Source organism: Pinus tabuliformis, chromosome 9 (genome assembly GCF_031772625.1).
Source record: "Pinus tabuliformis cultivar Carrire ecotype Pingquan chromosome 9, CPIR1, whole genome shotgun sequence".
In the NCBI taxonomy this organism is placed as follows: domain Eukaryota; kingdom Viridiplantae; phylum Streptophyta; class Pinopsida; order Pinales; family Pinaceae; genus Pinus; species Pinus tabuliformis.
The window spans coordinates 1,134,520,115-1,134,527,113 of record NC_142307.1 but is presented as its reverse complement, the minus strand read 5'-3'; positions in this window follow the sequence as shown (position 1 = coordinate 1,134,527,113).

Genomic DNA, 6,999 nt, shown 5'->3' with positions numbered 1-6,999 from the left:
ACAATTCTAAAGAAGAAGTGTGTTTCTTGGAATTAATCCATCTGGATGAAACCTGTCATGATGCTGCATTGGATAACGAAGCGCATAAGAAACATATTAAGGCGCAATATGATAGAAATGTCAAGCCTCGTATCTTCTCAGAAGGTGACCTGGTCTTGCTTTACGATCAGGAAGCTGATAAACTTGGACCAAGGAAATTCGAACCAATTTGGATGGGTCCTTATGTTGTCAAGCGTGTTCTGGCGAAAGGAGCCTACGAGTTAGTAGATTATAATGGGATTCCATTGTCACAGCCCTGAAATGGGTTGTACCTTAAACGTTACAATGCTTGATTAAGTGTAGTAAAACTCACTGTATATATGCTTTCATTTCATGTGTGTGTGTGTATCTTTTAGAGATTTTTATCTGGTTAGTAATCCACTTTGCATTTGTTGCAAATGTCAGATTCTTCCAAACCTTTTGTTGGTTATGCCGATGGTGTTAGTCGTAGTATGCAGAATTTGTCTTCTACAGTATGGGCCATTTTCTCTCCAAGTGGCGAGTTAGTGAGTTTTCAAGGCATTTGTATCGGTTGATTGACGAACAATATCACTAAGTATAGCACGTTGATTGAACTACTCTCTGATCCCATTTCACTTGGCATTCGTTGAACAATCATTAGGCTAGACTCACAACTCATTGTACTACAACTAAAAAACAATTATATTGTCCGAAATACAACAATTTTTCATATGTTCCTTAGAGTTTGTATCCTAGAAAGACATTTTGAACACATTCAATATCAACATATTTCCAGAAATCTTAACTCATTAACTGATTCTATAGTGAATTATGTGTTAAATAGACATTTGCGACATATGTAAAAGTAGTATTTTCAATTCACATCATCAGTTGAATAGGATTGCATATAACCATAAAAACTCTGAAAGTAAAATATATAAGTGTTTTAAAAGTTTTTACAAAATTTGTGCCCAAGACACATTTGGTCATCTGACCCAAAAACTCAAAAGTGCATACAAAATATCCCAAGTAGATCTAGTGGTTCTCATGGTAACAGGTCACAACCTATGCTATTATGCGCAAAAGCCTAGCCCAATGGTTAGGAACACCAATAGTGTGGTGCTGCAGCCTCATAGGTAAATCCTCGATCCGGATATCTGGAATACCAAGGGTCAACCCCTCTAAGTGATCCTGCAACTCTGCTAAGGTCTCAGCCAAATCCAAGTCCTGGAGAACTGCTCTCCCGATGTTTCTCTGTGCTGGCCCACCTGCAACCGTTGGCATACCGCAAGTCAAACAGTACCAACATCTGTATGCATAAGAGTAATTTTAGTTTAGTCTTGGAAACATTAAAAAACACAAAAAACACGTAGAAACTTGAAAAATCAAAAAACACTTTGGTCAAAATAGCTTACCCATAGCACCCCATTGTGCTCCAACTGGTAAAATCAAATCTGGATCTCCACGATAATCTAGCCTTGAGTATGGATGCTTCTCAATAACGACATTTTGTTGCTCAAGCTAGCTAAAAAATGTAGGGGAGAAAATGATTGTTGATTGACCAACATGTCAAGCCATCAATTTGACCTAGCTCTGCATGCGTGGATCTCTCGTACCAACCACACCCAGTGATACATGCTGTGGGTACATCAATGGGATTTTCTCTAAGGCAAAAGAAATCAAGATCAAACCATAGAAAAAATTCTTCGTCTTACCACTTTTCACCTTAGTCAGTTGTTCTTTCAACAGTGAAAGTACAACCTCGCACTAGTTGAAAACTTTTGGCTCTAGACACTCCAGTGCATACTGCATATAATATATGTTCGCCAGATGTAGTGTCACAGTGCCAACCAATTTTGCAATTGTAAAGAGGATCTTTCATAAAGGCAAATCACTCACATCTTGGATTTTTATTTTCCCATCCCTGCTAGGCTATGTATCTGGTCGACAAAACTGTTTGATGTAATCTCTCACTGATTCACCTCCACGGGAAAATCTAGAAAGTGAGATGGGGGCACCTTGCCTCAACAGTTCGGTAAGAAAGTAAATATCCTCAATAGTAATAGGGACCATCTTGTCCCTAATGTGAAATGTTTGATTTGTCAAATCCCATTAACGAACAAGAAACTGCAATAGTTCTATTTTTTGTCTCATTCTGGACAACTTAAAGTATTTGAGTAACCTACAATTCTTGAGGGCCTCAACTGTACTCATGTTATTTAGGGAAACCATGTATTATTCTTCATTCTCTCTTTCTCTCCATGTAATCAACATTCTGATCCGATGAAAGCCTGAAACAAAATCATAAGCTAAATTAGGATCCATTCCATGCAAAAAACAAGGCAAATTTTGGAGCAAACAGCTAAAACAAACTTGGAAAATGAGCTCAACGCAGCCTAGACACTGAGAAAAGTGCACTATAGAGCATCTAGCCTTCTATTTGGGTGCTCTTCAGTGCAATTTTTGATGTGAAAGCCTGTGCTGATCCCAGGGCAAAAAAATGAAACCCCAGGGGCCCCAAAAAACCCTAAAACTTGCATGAAATGACAAAATAATGGATTGAAAATAAAGTAGAGAGGTTTAGTTCCAACCTAGTCCAGATGACTCGATAAATGGTCTACAGAATCTTTCACAATCAACTGGTGAAGTTTGAGGTAAAAACTGAGCTCAAAGAAAAAAACTGGATGGTAAGTTCCAAATGGTAAAAATGATATGGTAAAAACTTATTTTATGTTTATTTCATGTTAATTAATCGATTAAAAATTTGTATTTGCCTATTTTTACCTATGAAACAGATACTTTTAATCCATTTAGTGATGTTTTGATTAGGTTTACAACTAATTTGTAGAATTCAACGTGCTCGATTGTAAGCTGTACTTTTGACCAAAAAGAACACTTTTATCTCTTTTCCGAGCTTTGTTAAAAACAAAAAAGGAACCCCCTTTGAGTCCTCTTTAAGCTCTTTTCAGACTCTCTAAACATGAAAATATTGTCGAGCGCTTGTCCTTTCCAGCTCGTTAAAGGATTGGAAACGATATCTCTCTTGTATTATTTTACGCTTTTTCAGACTTGAGAGATTAATTTACGAAAAAGAACTTGTGGAGTTTTCTTTTTGTCCCTTTTCAAACTCTCTAAACATGAAAATGATCAAGTTATATTTGTCGTTAAACCCGTTAAGAACATCAAATAGCGACAAACATGTCCATCTAGACAAGACCAAGTTTCACCTTCGCTAGAATCATTAAAACATCAAATAATGATGGATTCGCCCGAAGGGTGAAATTATACAAGAAGCATATGTTATCCTCCTCAAGATTGATAAAAATAAAGAGGTATTGGTCAGCAGTGATTGGGGAAAATGGTAAAATGGGAAAACCACTATATGGTAGCAGGTTGCTCTTGAACATGACACTTTCACTCCATCATCGTGACTATCTGGGTTGGGTCATTAGCTTGATGGTTATCACACCATTGGTCTATCATACCATCCATCACTTTGTTTTGGGTCAATGCTACCAATTCACTTTAATGTCGCCAACATGTTCAAGAGAAGTCATTAAATCAAAATCCATCTTTTGCAATACCATAAACCTTCATGACCTTCATTCCTGAACTTTGTGTCGTCAGTCAAATTCCATCTCTAAAAACACTACACTTGTTTTGTGTCGTTGAGGTGGGATACATCAAGGCCCTCCTGTGACAAGTTGTTTCTTGTCGAAATCAATTCATTATCCAAGAAGTTGACTTAGAAACAACCATTCAATACCTTGAGGCTTTCATGCATCAATGGCAGGTTTCTCGCTTTTGGGGATAGGCATACATCAATGGCCTTTGACCATAAGACTTTGTATGGTGTTCAACATCAAATCATCCATTCACACCATGTAGAATGTACTGCAGTACCTTGAGGATCATTATCATTATCGGTGATTTCTCTCGCATCTATTAACAACTTACACCATTGGCTGGTAATCAGATGGTGTCTTCCCATGTTCAACTTCAAATCACATATTCATGTGGTTAGACTCGTACTTGAGTGAACGGTTGAACGAAATTGAAGACCTCGGATCTAGTTTCATCCATCCGGGTTGTGATATCAGGAGTACTAAATCATATGTACAATGGCTTTACATTGATAGTCATTCTGATCATGGGTCTATATTTGTGGATGACTGTTTATGTACATGTAATGAAAGTTTATAAGCTGAGAATGGGTATGCCTTCCCTCAACAATTCATGTAAAATAAAATATCATGATATATGTATTGTAATTGATGCAAGTCACCTTCCACTTCGATAGCTCTTGATCACATCGTAAAGCATTTCGTTTGACATTGGAATTTTTCCGACTTCATGCTTTAGGGGGAAACTGTTACAGATCCATTTGGGCACATCAAATCCCAACATTCAGATCAGTGATTTAGGACTCATCAAACCCTAAAATTAGTTGTTTCATGCCCTAAACAAGTCAACCCTTTGAATTCCTCCTTCCCAGACTATTTCATGACTTGAAGACATCCAAAAATTGCCTCTAGAAGGACCAGCACAGGTAAGCCCTTATGAAGGTGCACTGCAGAGAAACTAAGTCCATTTCTAGGGTGCTCTATAGAGCACTTAGGCTTCCTTTCACCTGCGCTAGGCAAGAATGAGTGAAATTCACATAGGGTTTGGGAATATTCTTATCTTGCGGAGTCATCTAGAAGTTTCCCTGTCTTATCAACTCCTATGAGCTCAAAAATGGATGAGGAATGAGTTAATGATCATCCTATCCTCTCATCGCTTCCTCCATGGAGCTATTTCTAAGTATGGAAGGCCATTCAATGTCACCATTAATGACAAAAACTCCTTCATCTTCCTATAAATTGACCACTCATCTAAGTGATCAGGGGCTGGACTATGTTGAATTGTAGGGAGATAATGCTACTATGAGACTTGACTTTGGATCAAATGATGTGATGAAACAAGCTTGTCTTTCTTTTGATGTGATGTGGATGGGATCCAAGCTGGAGGAATGACTTTGAATCAAACACTAATGGTTGTAATTCCTTCTTCTATCTAATAAAGTGTTTGAACATTTTTCCATATTTGTGCTCTTTCATAATGCTTATATGTATGAATTTCTTTTGATTCCTTTCATTTATATTCAATGGATCATATGATTTGATCAGTTTTCATCTTCTGTTGTGTTGACAGGGTACTTTTCAAGCAGTTTAAGTATGGAAAGGAGTGACGAAATCGATACAAGGGGGACAAGAGGAAAGCGGAACTGCATGTAGGCCTTCTATCCTCTCTTCTTATCTATTTCTCATAGGGAAAGTCTAAAACACTTTAAACTATTGTTCTAGGCACAACTACTTGTCTAGTGAATTATTGTTTATCCGTAGATGCTAAATTCTCCAAAACAAGCTCCCAAAACTAAACCGACAAAAGATTCACACTGAAATGAAGAAGCTTTAGCCATGTCTTGCCCACTGATCCTCATAAGCCTTTTTATTAATGAGGCCTCTATTTTCTTCATTTTCCATTATTTTCCTTCAATTTCCTCCTCACATGAAAAATGTGACCTTTCACCTTCCTTTTCTCCTAATTGCCATTATTTCCATAAATAAATGTGCCAAAATACCTTTTTGCCTCTTTAATGCCTTAGCCATTGCCTTTGCCAATTTCCTTAACCATAAACAACCAAATGAACACCCACTAGGATGTCCTACCCACCATTCAGCTTGGAATACGTGTCCCATCATCTATGGTATTTATATATATTTTACATGGAATTTTCACCAGGGTTGTTACAGAACCCTCCCCCTTGGGGGAACACCATCCTCGGTGTTTAATGACACCTATAACCAACAAGGCTGCTGAAAACAAAACATACTACCTGTGGAGCTTTATAACACAACTCGTTGCAGTATTTACAATGAAATATCTACTCAAAACATAACATCATGAAAACATGACAACATACCACATAGTGGAGCTTTATAGCATAGCTTATTATGATATTTACAATGATCATCTTGCTTAAAAATCATATGACATCATAACATCATGATAACATAACCACATGATAACATAATAACATAACACCCATACCGCATAGTGGAGCCTTATAACACAGCTCGTTATGGTATTTATATCCATACACGGGTGTACATATAACAACCTCATCAAAAATATATATACCAAAACATATGCCAAATCATATACCAAAACTATGCATCATATAACATCTATCAAAACATCATATAACATGTATCAACCAACATAAAGCATATATCAAATCATCATAAAGCATATATCAACCATCATAAAGCATATATCAATCACCATAAAGCATATATTAAACCAACATCAATCAAATACTAAACCATCATAAAAAAAACTACCAAACTACCATAAGCAACCACAATACCACCATATCAAGATGCTAATTCTTGTAGTTGATTTCAACTACCCAATCGAGCATGTTCATGATTCCTGTACTACGCACATAACTTTCATCCGTTTTAAAATAAATTCACATCATACCTCTGTTGGAAATAATACTGAGAGGGGGGGTGAATCAGTATTATCTAATTCTTTTAATAAATCTTCCTTATTTGTCCTTTGAATTATTTTTGCATGTCAGTACCATAAAATAATGAGCATGAACAAGGAAAAATAGATAGTCACACCAAAGAACACAAGATATAAGGTGGAAACCCAATGTGGGTGAAAACCACCTGCTGCAATATGTCTCTATCTTCTTTCAAATTAGAAACTTCTTTTACAATGGTTTTGTACTGGTGCAGTCCTTTACTAGTACGCAGGCTGCAACCTGCAGAGAGCTACAACTCTCTCTCTCTCGTTTTCCAGTCTCTCCTGGAAGGGAGCTACAACCCCCAACTTCTTTTCATAAAGCATCAATTGATCATCAAGTACATAAAAGTTACAGTCCACTACAGTTATCAGATCAGCAATAACAGAACTAACCCAGAACACCTTATCAACAGAAAAATT